The sequence below is a fragment of the Staurois parvus genome, unplaced genomic scaffold, assembly GCF_062004578.1.
Source record: "Staurois parvus isolate SC_StPar_1 unplaced genomic scaffold, SC_StPar_1.0 ptg000249l, whole genome shotgun sequence".
Lineage (NCBI taxonomy): Eukaryota > Metazoa > Chordata > Amphibia > Anura > Ranidae > Staurois > Staurois parvus.
The window spans coordinates 1,189,323-1,208,457 of record NW_028318045.1 but is presented as its reverse complement, the minus strand read 5'-3'; the positions used below and the strand labels follow the sequence as shown (position 1 = coordinate 1,208,457).

General features: G+C 43.5%; 1 protein-coding gene and 1 pseudogene across 1 annotated transcript in view; one reads left to right on the top strand and one right to left on the bottom strand.

The window, feature by feature from the left end:
- The window catches only part of LARGE1 (LARGE xylosyl- and glucuronyltransferase 1), a 580,120-nt gene that overhangs the window by 434,619 nt on the left and 126,366 nt on the right, over window positions 1-19,135 (top strand). The window lies entirely within an intron of this gene.
- On the bottom strand, window positions 18,766-18,881 carry LOC149459691 (U2 spliceosomal RNA; annotated as a pseudogene).

Here is a 19,135-nt window from a genome sequence, read left to right as displayed (position 1 = left end):
ATTATACAGGATTTATATAGCGCCAACGGTTAAAGCTTACAATCGAGGAGGAAGGGTTGAATGATACAAATGGTAATAGCTGTGGGGGTATGAGCTGATGGAGGAAGTAAATGGCGGTTTACTAGATAGAAGCAGGATAGGCTTCTAGAATTTCAATGCTTCTCCCTAAATTTCTCTCCCTCACTCAGCTTATGTGACCCCGGTGCTGATGGAGGGGCAGGAGAGGCAAAAAAAAGGATGCTGTGTAGGCACCAGACATCCTTCTTATCAACTGATGGCATCTATGGGTTAGGATGCCAGCAGCTAGGAGGTCATAGAAGTGCACATTGAAAACCCGTGGCTTTGTGTAACTAAAGGGCACGCTTGATCCACCTGCTGGCTTGTATACAATTTTTAGGCATATTGCCGAGGCACCCCTGAAGAAGCCTGAAAGCACCCCAAGGTGCCTGGGCACCTTTGTTCAAAAGGGCTTGTCACACCCCCAGCCTGGGGATTGGAAGTGCTCTGCACACTTGGGCACTCCACCTCCTATGAGTATATTCCCAGAGGTAGTCTAATGGCAGTGTACAATACAATACAGTGTACAGAGCTCTGCTTTGCTCAGAATGCCAACCTCTGTCTCCCAGTTTGAGAATTATGTTCTGTGAATTACAGGAAGGCTAAAATAAGGACAGAATTTGAGAGTCCATTTACATATTATTTCATTTCAAATATAACTGGATTTAACCTCCTTGGCGGTATTCCTGAGTGTAGCTCGGGGTAAAATTTCAGTACCAAGAGCGGTAACCCCGAGCTACACTCGGGCTTACCCTGCAGCGTTGCTCAGGGAGTCCCTGCAGCACTTACCTTGTCCTTCGCTCCCGCGATGTGTCCCCTGCAGCATCCCCGGCCATCTCCTCCGGCCGATGCCGGCATCCGGCTTCCGTGTTCCGGTTCCTGTGACGTCGGGACATACGGCGCCGGAACCGGCGGCAAATTTGAAATTTTTTAATGTCAATTTTTTAAAAATGATTATTATATAGTAAAACATTGCTGTTTCAATGCATTTCACATATATTTTGTCCCTACTGCTTTCTCCTGTGCCCTGCCTGCATTTTGACTGTTCTTTCTGCCTGGAAACTTAGAAAAGTCCATGGCGTCCAAAAAGCGTCCCTTTACGTCAAAAGCGGTTTTAGACCAGCTAGAGAACAGCGATAGTAAATCAGAACCACTTGCAGAATTGAGTGATAATAATTTGTGGGGAAATTCGTCATCAGACACTGAAAACGATTTTGCGACTTTGCTCAGCGATGTGCGAATTTGCCTCTGTATTTCAAATTTCAGTGTTTTTGGTTTGATTATATTGTTGAATTAAATATATTATTATTATTTTTTATGATTATTTATTAAATTATAATTTATGATTTCGTGTTTCAAGTTTTATCATATCCGGAATGTTTACTAGACTCTTGTTCACACAGATTTCAGTGAGTTATTCCTAAAAATTACAGCCTACAATAAAAAACTACATATTTCCATGCAAAAAAATGGTACCGCTTTCAGCACAAAAAAATCAGAAATAATCATACCGCCAGGGAGGTTAATGGTGTTTTTATATTGGCCTATCAACATGTAAAAGCACATAACAGAACTCTACAAAATCCATATAATTTAGGTTTGAAAACACCTTCTATGCTTTTTTCTTCAAAATGTTTCTACATGCTGGGATAATGTAGGTTTATGTGAATGTAGCCTAAGCCGAGTAATATATTGGCTTCAGCCATAGTTAAATATGCATATGTTCAGTAACAGGGTTCATGCACATGGGCAGAAACAATGCAGCTGTTAGAGGTGTCTAGCGTTTTCTTTATGCCTGTGAAAGCAGCTGTAGGTTATCTAACACGCATATGCATATTCAGGGAGATTTAATAAAACTGGAGCGTGCAAAATCTGGTGCAGGTCTGCATAGACACCAATCAGCTTCCAGGTTTTATTGTCAAAGCTTAATTGAACAAGATGATGTTTTAGTAAATCCACCCCATTGTGTCATTTACAGGTGTATTTAGAGCAGCATTCAGGGGCATAAAAAATGCCACAAACCTGAGAAGTTTTACGTGTAAACCCACCTAAACCTGCACTTGTGCTTGTACATTTTTTCTACTGCCTAGAATAAATGAATATTCCAGCCAGTAGAATGAGTTTACCCTTAACTAAATGCAATACGCTCATAATTGCGCATAAAAGCGCATCATTAGAGGCATTTTTTTCTGACAACTTCTGGCAGCATCATTGGAGCATTTTTCCATGTGCACGAGCCCTTAAAGTGGTGTTCCGCTCACCCTATCAAAAAATAAAAGTCAGCAGCTACAAAAACTGTAGCTGCTGACTTTTAAAAAACAGCCACTTACCTGTGCCTAGGTCCCGTGGTGTGTCCTCCGCAGCTCGTTTCACCAGCTGTCCTGTATTCCAGGAGGCCAGGATCTGCAGTGTGGGCACCCGGCTGTGATAGCTTGCGGCTTCACAGCCGGGTACCCACTGCGCATGCGTGTGTAGTGCTGCTATTCGTGAATGGTCCTGTAGTCTTCTGGGACCTGTCACGTGTCCCAAAAGACTACAGGGAGGGCGGGAGGGAGGACTCCTTCCACTTATAATCGCCTACGCGATCGGACTGGAAGTGGGAGTGGGTACCTGTCAAATTTGGGTACCTGCTCCCCCCCCGTCCTTAAAGCAGAACATCCCCTTTTGGGTGGAGCTCCTCTTTAAGGTGCAAGCTGTGTTATACTAGAGAAGGAAAAGACAGTCTGGTCACTTGCTTATAAAATATAGTCAAAAAAATATTATTGGAAAACCAGTCTACACTTCATTTTTTCAGTAGTGTACAAATTAGTTTTCCATTGATTTCTTTTAAAACAAGGAAAAAATGGTTGACTCCTTGCATTCTCTTCTAGAGACTAGAATATGATATTATATTTTCAGGGCAAGCCTACAGTCCAGTGTCAGAAAGCAAGTGCAAAAGCAAAATGCCATGCCATGATGAAAATCTACAGAAAGTAGGCAGCTTCAGTATCATTTAAACTGTGGAATCCTCAGCTGATACATGCAAGTCAGTCACGAGATGTTTTCAGAAGTTAGGGCTCAAGGAATGCCTTGACATAACTCAATGCACATATTTTTGTACCTATTGGGACTTGTAATCCCCTGCAAAATTTAAAAGCAACACAACTGTAAAACTGATTCCTAGAGTTGTTTACAGCTGCCTTACAGGCGCTGCTCCCTCCCACCTTCTCATTATTGACCAGTCACTGTAATGGGCAACCAATGACCAATATTTTCACCTGGCAGCACTAGGGTCGTTGGTTTAAATCCCAACCATGGCACCACCTGCCTGGAATGTGCATGTTCTCCCTGTGCCTGCTTGGAAAATTGGCCTTAGTATGTTACATAGTTACATAGTTAGTCTAGCTGAAAAAAGACAAAAGTCCATCAAGTTCAACCATATGTATGAATGTGAGTTAGAGACCTTAGATTGCACGCTCCTTGAGGGTCAGGGACTGATGTGAATGTATTAATATATATATATATCATTGCATAAATTGATGACGCTATATAAGTACCTGTAATAAATAAATAAAATATTGGAAAGGATGTGTGCAGCGCAGAGCCCAGGCTAAAGTTTTTGTTTAAATCCCAAATAAAAACTTCTAGGGGAACAATAAAAGAAGATATATTTACCTAATCCTCTTTTTCTCCCTGTAGCTAGACCAGTCCCTGCAGCTTCTGCACCCCCACGCTCCACTTGTCTAGGTTCTTGACGTCATGAAGACGTTAAGACACCAAGGTACAGTCCACTGTTGGAGGATGGGGAAGCACCATCTTCTGGGAAAGCGGAGGATCAGGTATGTAAAATTGTATCCTCTAGACCAGTGATCTCCAAACTGGGGGCCAGATGCGGCCCTTTGCTTGCTTATATCTGGCCCTTGGAGCACAATTTTATCCACTGACACCAACAATGGGGCATAATTCCCCCCAAATGACACCAATGAAGGTGTGTAATTCCTCTCAATGACACCGATGAAGGGGCAGAATTCCTCCCAATGACACCAACGATGGGGTACAGTTACACCCAACGACACCAACAATTGAGCCCAAAAACACCAATGATGGCGCACAATTCCTCCCAGTGACACCAATGATGGGGCACAATTCCCCAATGACACAATGATGGGGCACATTTCCTCTCATTAGTACCAAAAATGGAGCATTTTTTGCTCCCACTGATACTGGGACATTTTCTATTCCTGATGTTCACATTTCGGCCCCTTAAAGTCTGAAGAACAGTAAACTGGCCGTTTGTATATAAAGTTTGGAGACCCGTGCTCTAGACAAAACAAGCAATTAATCCTTGTAATGTGGGTGCAGCACTGCAAGGAATATTTTGAGCTTCAAATGTTTGATTGTCTAGTTCTCAGATCTCCGGGGGTGCTCATGAAGACTCCTGAAGTCGTTGATTCCCATAGGTACTTGTTTTTCAGTCCAGTTGATGACATTAGTAGGACTCTCCAAGGAGAGCAAGGGAAAGAAAACATAAAAGTGTATTTGTAACCACGTTTGATTTGCTTGGATACAATGAAATGAACCAAGATATTTTCAAAGTGCATAGACTGCATATACTTTAAACCCAATATTCCCTTTTCCTCTAAAAGCTAGTTTGTCTATCGTGCAAAACCTTCTCCGTCACCCCGTGTCATGTACTAAAACATGGTTTGTTAACGTCAGCATACCTTATAACACAGAAGACAGCCTCTTGTTATATCACCCAGCCAGCTCTTCCTAGTACTCCCCCCCTTCCCCATTGTAATGACAGGGAAGAGCCTCACTTTTGAGAACAAGAAGCATTTGGCTAATTATCCAGCTGCTGAGCACTCAAAACGGCCCCTCCTCGCTCCTCCCGCGTCTCCGGGGGTCTGTGAGAACATTATTTTTGCAAGGTCATATCCAGTGCATTAACGAATTCCTGTGAAGTCCTTGGCCTACCGCTGGGCTGCCAGCATCTCGTTTTTTTGCACATAAAGGGGGCAAGACGGGGTAATGCAGAATCATTAAGAGGACCCTTATTAACGAAGCCCAGGTATCCGGCCTCTGCCCTGGGAGGATATAAGATATAAACCCCTTAGAAAAGCACATCTGAGTTGGCATTGATGTTATTCGGGCCCCTTCTTCTCGGCTGAAGATTTTCTTTCTATTCAAGAATATTGTTCAGGCTCAGAAAAGAGGGAATCATGCAAGTAAATGCATAGGGTCTTTGTGTATATGATTCAAACAAAGTAAAAAATCCGTATGTAAATGGATAGAAAACTGGCTATAAGATCGTGTTCAGAGAGTAGTGGTTAATGATCCGTACTCTGAATGGTCTAGGGCAGTGGTCGGCAAGCCGCGGCTCGCGAGCCACATGCGGCTTTTTACACGCTTTAATGCGGCTCTTGTGTGCCGGGCGCCCGCTCCCCTCCCTCCTCTCGGGCGGCAGGGACTCTGCAGCGTGATCCAAAAAAAAAACAGCCAGGGCAGCGCGCTCAAATGCAATGATTGGCCAGTCTCGCTGCCACTCACATCCTGATAGCCAGTGATTGGCTGTCAGGATGTGTGTAGGCGGGGCAGCGTGACGAACGTGAGAGGAGCTAGGCTCCTCTCACAGTCCGCCCTGAAGACCGGAACGGCGTGGGAACACGGCAAGAGGAACGCGCGGAGCAAAGGTAAGTGAATTGACACAGGGGGGACTTGGCTTACTACTTGCTACTTACTTACTACTACTATATGAGGGATGAATTAATATGGGGGATGAATTACTATAGGGGGGGATGAATTACTATAGGGGGGATGAATTACTATATGGGGGATGAATTACTATATGGGGGATGAATTACTATATGGGGGATGAATTTCTATAAAAACTTATTGAAACTAAAAACAGTGTACCATCCTATGTATTTTCAGTTTTAAAAATGTGGCTCTCAAAATAAATTTCAATCGTGGTTTTGGCAAGATTTGGCTCAGTTGAAAAAAAAGGTTGCCCACCACTGGTCTAGGGTCATCAGTGGTGTACCCCAAGGTTCAGTGTTGGGAACCTTACTTATTAATATATTTATAAACAATACAGGGTCTGTGATTATAAATCCCATTTCAGTCTTTGCAGATGACACCAAGCTGTGCAGTGGAATAACGTCCTTACAGGATGTCTCCAATTTACAAGCCGACCTCAATGCACTGTTTAATTGGGCAACTATGTGGCAAATGAGGTTTAATGTTGATAAATGTAAGGTTATGTGCACTTGGGGGCTAAGAATATGCATGCATCATACATACTAGGGGGGGGGGTACAACTGGGGGAGTACAACTGGGGGAAGAAGGATCTGGGGGTTCTGGTAGATCACAAGCTTAATAATGGCATGCAATGTCAAGCTGCAGTTTCTAAAGTGAGCAAAATCCTCTCTTGTATTAACAGAGGTATAGCCTCCAGAGAGAGAGAGACCATCCTACCCCGGTACAAATCATTAGTAACACCTCATCTGGAATATGCAGTTCAGTTTTGGGCAGCAATTCACAAAAAGAACATTGGGGAACTGGAGAAAGTACAGAGAAGGGCAACCAAACTGACACAAGGCATGGAGGAGCTCAGCTATGAGGAAAGATTAGAGGAACTGAATTTATTCTCTCTTGAGAAGAGGAGATTAAGGGGGGATATGATCAACATTTATAAATACATCAGTGGTTCATATAGTGAACTCGGTGTAGAGCTATTCACCCTGAGGTCATCACAGAGGACGAGGTGGCACTCTTTACGCCTGGAGGAGAAATTTAATCTCCAAACACAGAAAGGTTTCTTCACAGTAAGAGCTGTGAAAATGTGGAATAGACTCCCTCAAGAGTTGGTTCTGGCCAGCTCAGTGGATTGCTTTAAAAAAGTCCTGGATTCTTTCTTGGATACACAGAATATAACTGGATACTAACATTTATAGGTAAAGTTGATCCATGGATTATCCGATTGCCTCTCAGGGGATCAATAAGGAATTTTTTTCCCTGTAGGAGCAAATTGGATCATGCTTTGCTGGGTTTTTTTTTTTGCCTTCCTCCAAATCAACTGCAGGTATAGGATTATAACTTTTTTTATTTTTAATGGTTGAACTGGATGGACTTTTGTCTTTTTTCAGCCAGACTAACTATGTAACTATGTATTTTTATATATGAATATTTACCATTTCAGCCAGTGTTTACCAGGTTATCGTTAGTTCAATAGCTCAAGCTTAAGCCTTAAAGTGGAACTTTACTCACCTTGGCTCCAGCGATGCAGCATCCCAAATGTCCCTGCCCAGTTGCTTACATATTTGGGCTTTCACTGTCATTGGCTCTGCGGGGGTGACGTCCCTCCTGTGCATGCATGGGAGTTCAGTCAGATTTGGCATTGCCGAATTTGCCTGTTCACCCTTTTTTACTTTTTGACCTGGTTTCACTTTAACCACTTGCCCTCCAGAGGATTTACCCCTTACCAAGCCATTTTTTGCATTACAGCGCTGCGTTACTTTAACTAACAATTGCACGGTCATGCAACACTGCACCCAAATGAAATGTAAGTAATTTTTTTCCACACAAATTGAGCTTTCTTTTGGTGGTATTTTTGACATTTAGGCAAAAATGTATTCTGCTACTTTTTCTTTGCTAAAAAAAAATCCCAATACGTGTAAATTAAATGGTTTTCGTGAAAGTTTCAGCGTTTACAAATGGCAGTATATATACTGGAATTTTTTAATTTTTTACAATTTTTACTAGTAATGGTAGCGATCAGCGACTTATAGCGGGACTGCGGTGGGCATTCTGCGGCGGGAACTGACTTGGTGTCACTGACATCCCCAGTGACACCAATACAGTGATCAGTGCTAAAAAAATGCACTGACACTGTACTAATGGCACTGGGCAGGAAGGGGTTAACATGAGGGGCGATCAAAGGATTAACTGTGTGCTGTTTTACTTGTGTCTGTGCTTAACTGTGCTGACAGGGAGGAGAACTGTATTGTTTACATACAGTTCTCCTCCCCGTCCGAGATGCTCTGCAATCACCGGGTGCTGGTGAGTAATCACTGGCCGGGATACGGTGATTGACAGCTGCGGCCGCGAATGGCGCCACGGGTAGGTGGCACGTGTGGCCTACCCGGAAATGCAAAATCACGTATATACGCGTGATTTTGTGCACCCGTACCGCCCTGTAGCAATATATCTGTCACCCTAGGGCAGGAAATGTGTTACTGGCGGGATCACAAGGTTAAAATAAAAAAAAGCCTGAAAAAAAAAAGAAAACGAATGCAGCCACCACGTCTTAGGACTGCTAAACTGCAGTACATTACACTTGTTTTTCAGTTGAGTCTGCATCAAACCCATAAAAGGTTTATTCATTCTAATGCAGGCGCCAGAGGAGAGAATATTGAATAATTGTCAGCACTGCTGGTGTAACTACACTTTCCAAGCAATCTGCTTGATACATTCACTTTCTGTGTGATCTAAATAAAGATTATCGGAGTTCCACTTTCCTGGCCAGTGCAGTTTATTGATGAGTGGCCTTTATTGCTGTTACATTGTTTTATATTGTGTTTATTGTCATAGACAGCCACTTCTCTGAATCTGTTCTATAGTGTTTGCTCCTCCTCTCTGATCATTGTGTTTAACTGAGAATATCCCATGAACATTCCTTGAAGTATATGTAAACCCTCACCTTGTAAATCAACCCATTCACTTTAAGACTCCATGCACATTAGCGTTTGTATTTTTTTAAGCTGGACAAAAAATGCATTTTTTAGTAGCGTTAGTGTTTTGTTAGCGTTTTTATAGTACATGTAGGAAAAATCTAGGGAAAAAAGCAGTTAGGAGTGTTTTAGTAGCGTTTAGTAGTGTTTAGCAGTGTTTAGGAGCATTTAGGTTTTTTTCTGCTGGAAAAACGCTCCAAAAAACTCTACAAAAACAATTTTTTTCTGCTCCTGGATGCTGAAGCTCAAAAAATGCTAATAGCCTAAAGTTTGTGTGAATGAACACATAGGATACCACTAGTTAGCTTCTAGGAGCAAAAATAATGCTAAGAACAGCTTCTAGAGCCTATAAAACACTAGTTTGTGTGGAGCCTAAAATAGAAATGAAAGGCAAGACATTACGTGTATAGATATAAAAAACATTATAAATACTTATTTTTCCCCTTTTTATAAGCAATCACATACTCTCTGTTCTTAGCTACATAAGGAGCTGAAATAGCTGTACACTGGTCTTCCCAGTGAATGGCTGGGGAGGTGATGTCAGCACAAGCCTGATCACTGGAATAACTCCCAGCACAGTCAGAAAACTGACCACTCTGCGCTCTAATGCAGTGGTCTTTGCCTTTATTTAGTACATATACTTATATAGCACCATCAACTTATGCAGTGCTTTACATATATATTGTACATTCACATCAATCCATAACCCTCAAGGGGCATACAATCTAAGGTCCCTAAGTCACATTCATACTAGGGCCAATTAACCTACCAGCATGTCTTTGGAGTGTGGGTGGAAACCAGAATACCCAGAGGAAACCCACACAGGCACAGGGAGAACATGCAAACTCCAGGCAGGATGCGCAGTGGTTGGGATTCAAACCAAGGACCTTATTGCTGTCAGGCAGAAGTGCTAACCATTTAGCCACCCTTTATCTGGCCCTTGGGGCACTATTCCACCAACTGACACCAAAGATGGAGCCATAATTTGAAGAACAAAAATGGAATGAATTCAAGAGGTAGGTCAGGGACAGTCTGGCTGGGAAGGAAAGAGCTAGAATATGCTGGATGCCTATGGAAATAAGGACTGGCTCTCTCTGACTTGCTGCAGCTTCTGATGCGCATTGTGTTCACACTGTGACACGCTCTTGGTGTGAAGGGAAAGTAAATATAAGTGGCTGCTGGGGCTTCCTTTTGTTTTCTCTGCATGAGTTAGATCAAAGGTGTTCTTAGCGTTCAGGCAGAGCCAGGATTTGACCTATTCTTTTGGAGCTTTGGTTTATTAAGGAACTCCAGCAGAGAGTATGGCAGCAGTGCCTAGGCAGCGGTCAGGTGGCCATTGGATGGAAGGCAGGGCTCCAGTTGCTGTAAAGGGTCAGTCCACAAGTAAAAGTGATTTATAAGTTATAGATGGATTGTGGTATGAAGAGACAGCTTCTTATACACCATGTATACTGCAGTAGAGGGATCTCACTGACATTTTATTTGCCCCTCGATTATGGGCATAGCAGGTGTGCAGACCCAGGAACTCAGTGCAGGTATGGTGGGAACCCTCATAATGGGCACAGTAGGTGTGCAAACCCAAGAATTCAGTGCAGGTATGGTGGGAACCCCTCATAATGGGCACAGTAGGTGTGCAAACCCAAGAATTCAGTGCAGGTATGGTGGGAACCCTCATAATCGGCACAGTAGGTGTGCAAACCCAAGAACTCAATACATACATGGTGGGAATCCCTCATAATGGGCGCAGTAGGTGTGCAAACCCAAGAAATCAGTGCAGGTATGGTGGGAACCCCTCATAATGGGCACAGTAGGTGTGCAAAACTAAGAATTCAGTGAAGGTATGGTGGGAACCCCTCATTATGGGCACAGTAGGTGTGCAAACCCAAGAATTCAGTGCAGGAATGGTGGGAACCCCTCATAATGGGCCTCATAACCTCATAGTAGGTGTGCAAACTCAGGAGCTCGGGGCAAAGATGAAGAGAACCTCTCATAATGGTTACAGAAGCTGTGCAAACCCAGGAGCCCAGTGGAAACATGGTGGGATCCCCTCATAATGGGCACAGAAGGTGTACAGCCCAAGGAGCTCAGGGCAAACATGGTGGGGACTCCTCATAATGGGCACACCAGGTGTACAGACCCAGGAACTCTGGGCAGAGATGGTGATGACCTTTTCATAATGGGCACAGAAGGTGTGCAAACCGAGGAAATCAGTGCAGGCATGGTAGGAACCCCTCATAATGGGCACAGAAGGTGTACAGACCTGGAAACTCAGGGCAGGCATAGTAGGAACCCCACATAATGGGCACAGCTGTTGTACAGACCCAGGAACTCGGGCAGAGATGGTGGGAATCCCTCATAATGGGCACTGAAGGTGTACAGACCTGGGAACTCAGGGCAGGCATAGTGGGAACCCCACATAATGGGCACAGCCAGTGTACAGACACAGGAACTCAGGGCAAAGATGGTGTGAGCCCCTCATAATAGGCACAGCAAGTATGTGGCACTGGGAACTCAGTGCAGGGCACAGCAGGTGTGCAGGCCCAGAATTCAGAGATGGTGAGAACCCCTCACAATGGTCACAGCTGTTTTGCAGACCTGGGAACTGAACACAGGGATGGTGGAAGCCCCTCACAATGGGCACAGCAGGTGTGCAGATCCCACAACCCAGTATATCATAAGGAGTCCACCTGTATTTTTCCTTTTTCCTATCTCATTGTTGCTGAGCTCCTCCATCCTTTTTCAGCCACTTCCTGTCTATATGCAGTTGCTCTATTATTGGATGACCATTATTTCTCAATCCTGGCTTCCTAATAGTGACATCTGTACCTGGAAAATATGTATCAGCATGACTGCTTATAGTCTCCACCAGTGGTGCATGTGACAAGACCCTGATGAAGTCACGTGTGCCATGACGCAACGTGTAGGTGACGTGGTGACGCAATATCCGGCGTGGACGCCATCTTGGTACTTCATGCAAGTACACCCATAACATGAGGTTAAAACGCCTTTGTGTTCTATTGGTTTTCTTATTGACATATATTTATATTAAACATTATCACGCTATGGAGGCTCTCTCTTTTTATGGATCCTGTGGGAGTTGGCTATATTGATTATAACCAAAGGGGATTGGAGCTGATCCTGACCTGAAAGGCTAAACGCACAGATCTGATGTGAGATTTTTCTGCTTTGGATGATACCATAAAGAGGAATTCGTACTTGGAGGATCCAGGTGTGATCCCAAAAGCTGTTTGGCCCTTTTAGGGTCACGGTAAGGAGGTGAGGAGCCAATTTAGCTATTTTTGAATTCATCACCAGCGGCTGCAATGCACATCCACAGCATCGCCTGCATGTTATAATTTCTGCGGAACACTGGTGTTACACTATTTCTGTTGGACTTTTTTCAGTGCAATTTATATTACATTATATTATTTATGGGATGTATATAGTCCTATATCCATTTTTTATGTTTGATGCTTTTGATGTGAGGGATTATTGTGATAACTGAATTTGTAACACGTTGTTTGGAGTGTTTCTGTTTTCACCGAGCACTTTTTTTCACTATATTTGGAATATCTATCCCCCAGTGCTGGGATCACATGTGTGTGTCCAGGGGCGGACAGACCATTTGGAAACTCGGGCACTGCCCGAGGGCCCGGGGTCTGTAGGGGGCCCCATGAGATGCCTCTGGTACCTTTTTCATAGGCTTTTTTGAGTTTGGGCAAGGGCACAGGGACCCCATGATCCCCTATTGCCCGGGGGCCCCATGAGTTGTCAGTCCGCCCCTGTGTGTGTCACTGTAATTTTTGATTGACAAGTCATGTTTTATCACTAATCTCAATTGAGATTTGGGGGTTTAACACTTTGTTGTGTGTAGTTGGATTATATCAGGTCTAATTAGAGACCATGGATTTATAGTTTTACTCACTGTGTTATCTATTTGTTTCTCACTTGGAGACCCCATAGGGGATCAGTCACAATTTACAATCATTTTGTTATCACTTGTGTATTATTATTTTTTGTATATCATTTGCTAAGAGCACTACACCATTTTATGTATATGGGTCATGTGACAAGATGACAACGCAGGAGCACAGTTGGGAGACAGAAACTGAGCATTGTCACCCTATACCAGAAAGTGCCTGAACAAGGACCTTCACAGCAGCTTCGCCTGGGATTCATTTTAATAAAGGCTGCAGATTTAAAAATATTGGAAATTACTTTTGAAAAGATATGGGATTATATGGGATTTTAGTGATTGAGTTCCGATCTCCTTTATGTGTATCACAAGAATGTCTGGATAGGCAGGTAAAAAGTTCATTTGTAGGGTATATTTTCGGCATGTATCTGGCTGCATGGCTGGAGTTTGGCTGGAGGCCACCACATGTCAAGGCGACATGCCGTATGAGCAGAGGCAGAGGAAATGCATTATTTCACTCATGTCCTCGGTATGAAAATGTTCGATAGACTCATCCCCTTCCAACAGCTGCCGTCTTCCATCACCGATCCCGTAATTCTCTGTCTGCAGGGAAAAGCGTTTTGAAGATAAGGTCTTCCAATTTAGCATTTTCTTATTTTCCGTTTGCACAAAGCAATCTAGCCGAAGGAGGTCCAACTGAGACCTGCGCAGGCCCACAGCTCCGCCGGGCAAAATGTTAATCTCAAGCCATCACTGTTAGCCTAACAAAAGTATCAAAATAAAAAACAGCTTGTGCCTCCCACCGTCTCTGCTTAAGCAAGCCGCCTAAACTCACGGCACACACTGGAGGGTTCTGGGATATTAACCATTAGAAAGGACCGGCGAGGGGAACGCGTTACTATACAAGACGACGCACCGCAATCTTAACATCTGTCCTTATTACTACCCTCGGCCTGATGGAGAGCAATGTACTGAGAGAGGGAAGAGTTTCAGAATGTGTGTATTCCCTTTAAAGAAAAACTATAGGCGTTTTAAAGCTGAACTCCAGGCAGATTTAAAAGACTCAAATACTGTAGTATATCATAAATGTAAGAATAATTTCAAGCAGTGTTAGGACCTGGTTTAGACATGATATCCACTTCTTCAGTCCATTGAACAGCAGAGCTGAGATTTGGAGAAGAAGCAGCACAAAGAGCCTGTTAGCTATACTCATACGCTAACAAGCAGTATGCTGATAGGTAAAAAGAGTAGAGCTGAGCTCTTCCTTTTGCTGTTTCACCTTTCACTGTCCAGTCACAGGCTGGGGTAAAGACAAGACCTGTAAGGCCCCATGTACACAGGACACTTCTGAACGTTGGAAACTGACTGCTGGAAAACGTAGGTTAAAAAAGTCTGTTTAGCCGCGTTTGCATACCGCGTTTATGTGCGTTTGCGTTTAGAAGCGTTTTTTAAAGATAACTTCAGGAGACCTTCCAAAATGCCCAGAATGCACTGAAAAACAGTAAAAAATTAACTATTTCAGACATTTTGAGAGAAATAGAGAGAGAGCAGAAGCAGAGAAAGCAGTATTTGTTGAGATTACCTGTCTTTTTTTTTTTTGTGGTGCTTGGAAGTGTTTCAGCTCATTTCTGTGTAGAAATTATTGCAGTAGTGTCTAACATATTTTCTTTCATGCGAAACCTCAAAGTATGGTGTGCTAGGTCCATTTTAGTACCGGGAAAACGCTTTGCATGCATTTTTCATGATGAAAAAAGGCTCTGGACAGCATCTGGAAATGGAAGAGTTAAAAAAAGTTCCAAACGCAAACTCTTATAATCGCGGTTAGCCGTGTTTACACGCGTTTACAAGCCCTTGGCATTTGAAATGCTGATAAAATCTACTCCTGAACGCAACCTTGGTGCGTTTAAAAAAACGACTAAACTCAACTGCCTGTAAACGACGATGTGTACATGGACACATAGGAAAACATTAGGGAGACACATGACAGGTCCCAGAAGACGCCGGGCCATTCACAAAGCGCAGCGCTTCTCGCACATGCGCAGTGAGCACACGGGTCACAGCCGGGTGCCCATACTAAAGGGAGGACATCTCCGCAGAAGTGGGGACGGGTACCTGTCAAATTCAGGTACCCACTCCCCCTCTCTCTCCAAAGGTCCGCAGTCTCTTGGTCATCCCCTGTACTGTCTGCAGTCTCTTGGTCATCCCCTATACTGTCTGCAGTCTCTTGGTCATCCCCTGTACTGTCTGCAGTCTCTTGGTCATCCCCTGTACTGTCTGCAGTCTCTTGGTCATCCCCTGTACTGTCCGCAGTCTCTGATCATCTCCTGTACTGTGTCCGCAGTCTCTGATCATCCCCTGTACTGTCCGCAGTCTCTGATCATCTCCTGTACTGTGTCCGCAGTCTCTGGTCATCTCCTGTACTGTCTGCAGTCTCTGGTCATCCCCTGTACTTTCTATTTTTTGAGATATGACGCTGCGTTACTTTAACTGACAATTGCGAGGTCATGCAATGCTGCACCCAAATGAAATTTACATACTTTTTTTCCCACAAATAGAGCTTTTTTTGGTGGTATTTGATTGCCTGTGTGTTTTTTTATTTTTTGTGGTATAAACGAAAAAAAAGACCGACAATTTTGAGAAATTAACAAAATTCCTGACATTTTGCTATTAAACATGTCCAGTAAAAAAATGTTAGAAATCAAATTTCATCATAAATTTAGGCAAAAATGTATTCTGCTACATGTCTTTGCTAAAAAAAAAATCCCAATACGTGTAAATTAATTAGTTTACGGGAAAGTTATAGCGTTTACAAATGGCGGTATATATACTGGAATGGTTTATTTATTTTGCTATTAATGATGGCAATCAGTGACTTACTGTGGGACTGCGGCGGGCATTCTGACACTGGGGGGAACTGACTTGGTGTCATTGACATCCCCAGTGACACTAATACAGTGATCAGTGCTAATAAAAGGCACTGTCACTGTATTAATGACACTGGACAGGAAGGGGTTAACAGCGGGGGGATCAAAGGGTTAACTGTGTGCGCTGTGTGTTTTACTGTGTAGACAAGCTGCTTTGTATTGCTCTGCTGTGCAGAGCAACACAAAGCAGCCTGTTTGCACTGACAGGGGAGAGATCTGTGTTGATTACATACAGACCTCTCCCCTGTCAGCTCCGCCCACGATCACCGAGTCCCAGTTGAGAATTGACGGCTGGGACTTGGTGATTAACATGCTGAGGAGCCAATAGCGGCGCGAGTATATATACGTGATTTTGTGCTTCCCTGCCGCCCTATAGCAGTACTTCTGCTAAAGGGTGGTCAGGAAGCGGTTACATAGGGACATGTGCGTGCCAGTGCATTTTTTATATATTTTATTGCGTTCCAGTACAGTTTTGTGCAGGAAAAATGCAATTTTTTTTTCTGCATTGGGAATGCACTGGAACTGCAAGCACTGATATGAACTATGATACTGACAACCATAAAACGTACTTTTTGTGCATTTTGGATGCAGAAAAAAAGCAACTGAAGTGTGAACTGGCCCTAAAGGCAGGAGATTCCATTTAACAGTATACTGTATGTCCCAATGTATTTCTGAACTTGAAAATACACTTTTTTAATTTATTTATTTATTTATTTCAGGTACTTATATAGCGCCATCAATTTACACAGCACTTTACATATATATTGTACATTCACATCAGTCCCTAACCCTCAAGGGGTGTACAATCTAAGGTCCCTAACTTACATTCATACATACACTTAGGGGTATATTTATAAAACAGTGAATGTGACATTCATTGCAGGGGAATCTTCCAGGTCCATGTGTTTTATATGACAGTGATTGATGTACCACCAGTGAATGTTTGGTGAAAGTTAAATCGATTGGTTAGAAATATATCCCTTATTCTAGCCGTAGGGTGGCCAACTAGTGTTTATGTTTGGCCTTCAGTGTCAGCGATGGAGATACAGACAGGGAAATTTATGTTTCTCCAGTTGGGCGCTGTTCCGGTTTGTGATTAAAGGCTGTACATCAGCTATATGGCAGGGGATGGAGCTGGGTGTGGGGAGGAATCCTCATAGACCTTGTTTTTTACTATCTCATAAACTGCTCCTTGATGCCGGGGTCATGAGGAAGCGGCATTATACAGCTGTGCTTAATCCGTCCTTCATTCACAAATGAGTTTACAGGCGCATCATTGAACTTATCGGGAATCTGTCCGCGGGAATATTATTGTCACCTCTTAGCCGTTTTTAATTCCGGGAGCCCAAGACCAGTGTTGTTAACTGCAAATACATTTAAACAAGGTCACAGGGCTGTGTGATGTCAGTGCTAGAAACACATTTTTGTGTCTTTTATTTTATAACATAATCAAAAAATGTCATGACTATATACTAACCCTTTTACGGCCAGGGTCCTTTTTGCATTTTTTTGCACATATTTATAAAAATCATTTTGGGCCTGAAGACTACCTAAACTCCCCCCCAAAACAATATAAGCTTTCTGAAAGCAGAGACCTTGCAGAATAAAATGTTGGTAGTTACAGGTTTGTAGGTCACACAAAATTAGCACAATGGTCTATCAGGCACAAAATTTCAGTAAAAAAAATGAGTTTAAAAAATTAATTATAGAGCACACAAACACAATATATTGCCTAGTTTTTGGTAGGAGGTTGTGCCAAGTAAACAAATACCCAACATGGCAAGGCTAAAAATTACATGAGCCAAAGGTCATCTGTTTAGGGCCCTAAAATTTTTGCCTGGTGTGTGCTGCAATATGTAATGTGTACCGCAATCAATGTTTCAATGCCTTGGTGCCCTGATGCATGTGTTCATGTTCATATGTGCATGTACAGTGGAGAAAATAATTATTTGATCCCCTTAAGAGTTTTTAAGTTTGCCCACTTACATATAAATGAAGGGTCTGTAGTTTTTAGCATAGGTGTATTTTAAAATGTTAAAGACAGAATATCAACCAAAAATACAGAAAAAGCACATGATACCAATGTTATAAATTCAGTTGCAGTTTAGTAAGTAAAATAAGTATTTGATCCCCTACCAACCAACAATAATTCTGGCTCACACTGACTGTCTATGTGCTCATGGAGTACACGGATTAGTCCTGTGAATTTAAGAAGGTGCTCCCAACGACAATTCTTTATGTGTATAAAAGACACCTGTTCACAGAATCTCTTTCTTAGGCACCACCATTTTTTTTTTTTTTTTTTTTTAAGTCCGCAAACGTGCAAACTACAACGAAAAACCCGTAAGTGATCACAAAAAATGTGCAAGTGCGAACACCACACGAAAAAGTGCACTTAGGGGTGTGTTTGTCCTACCCCCGAAAGGGTTGGACCGTTCGCCTGATTCCCCGGGGCACGAAGCTCCTGACAGGGACAAGGTTCCCATTTGGTCCTCCTGGCCAAAAGGCCTGGTGGACCACCGTTCCTTATGCCCAGCCGAAGCCGGACATCCAGTACTAGGCAGGGGGGTTCTCCCGAAGAGAAAACCCCCTAGGGATCAGGGGAGGAAGGAACCGTAGGGCCACACATCCTCCCCCTAGACTTCAGGTAAGGCCCGAGGACCCACACCCTCCATCCGTGAAAAAACACACACATAAGTAAAGTAAAAAGTGACAAAACGTGGGAGTGCATAATAAATAAGGTAAAAGATAAAGTAAAGGAAAAAATAAAAAAGTGCTACTGTGCCGAATTGTGCACAGACCAGGCCCTGAGGCCCGTAGCAAAAATTGCCCTGGACTTAGCCAAAAGACCTGGTCCTTAGGGCGCTGTGCAAAAAGAGGTGAAAACAGTGGCCATGTGTCATCTTCACACCGTGGGGTCCCACACCCAAGTGTTACTAGTGACACCCCTGAGAGCGTCTTCCCCAGGGGGCACTGAGTTTGCGGACTTTTTGCGTCCCCAGCCCCTGGCCAGACCAAGGTAGATCCGTCCAAATCAGGAGGTACTGGGTCTTTCCAGTCTTCCCAGAGGAATTACTCCCGGGGCCCCAGCTTAACTCGTGGCGCTCCCCGGTTTCTGTCCCTCCGGTACTAGCCTTCCGGACCCCCATCATTCCAGTGAGGGTACTATACAACAACCATCCCCGCAAAGCTAGAATGGTCGGGAGCACCCCCACTGGACACTGATAAGAACAGATACTACACTTGATCTTAGCCAAAAGGCCGAGAAGCAAGGCACCACCATGGGCAAGATGAAAGAGCTGTCAAAGGACATCAGTAACAAGATTGTAGGCCTGCACAAGGCTGGAACGGGCTACAAGACCATCAACAAGAAGCTTGGTGAGAAGGAGACAACTGTTGGACAGATTATTCTCAAATGGAAGAAATACAAAATAACCATCAATCTTCCTCGGTCTGGAGCTCCATGCCAAATTTCATCTCATGGGGTAAGGATGATCAGTGAGGGATCAGCCCAGAAGTACACGGGA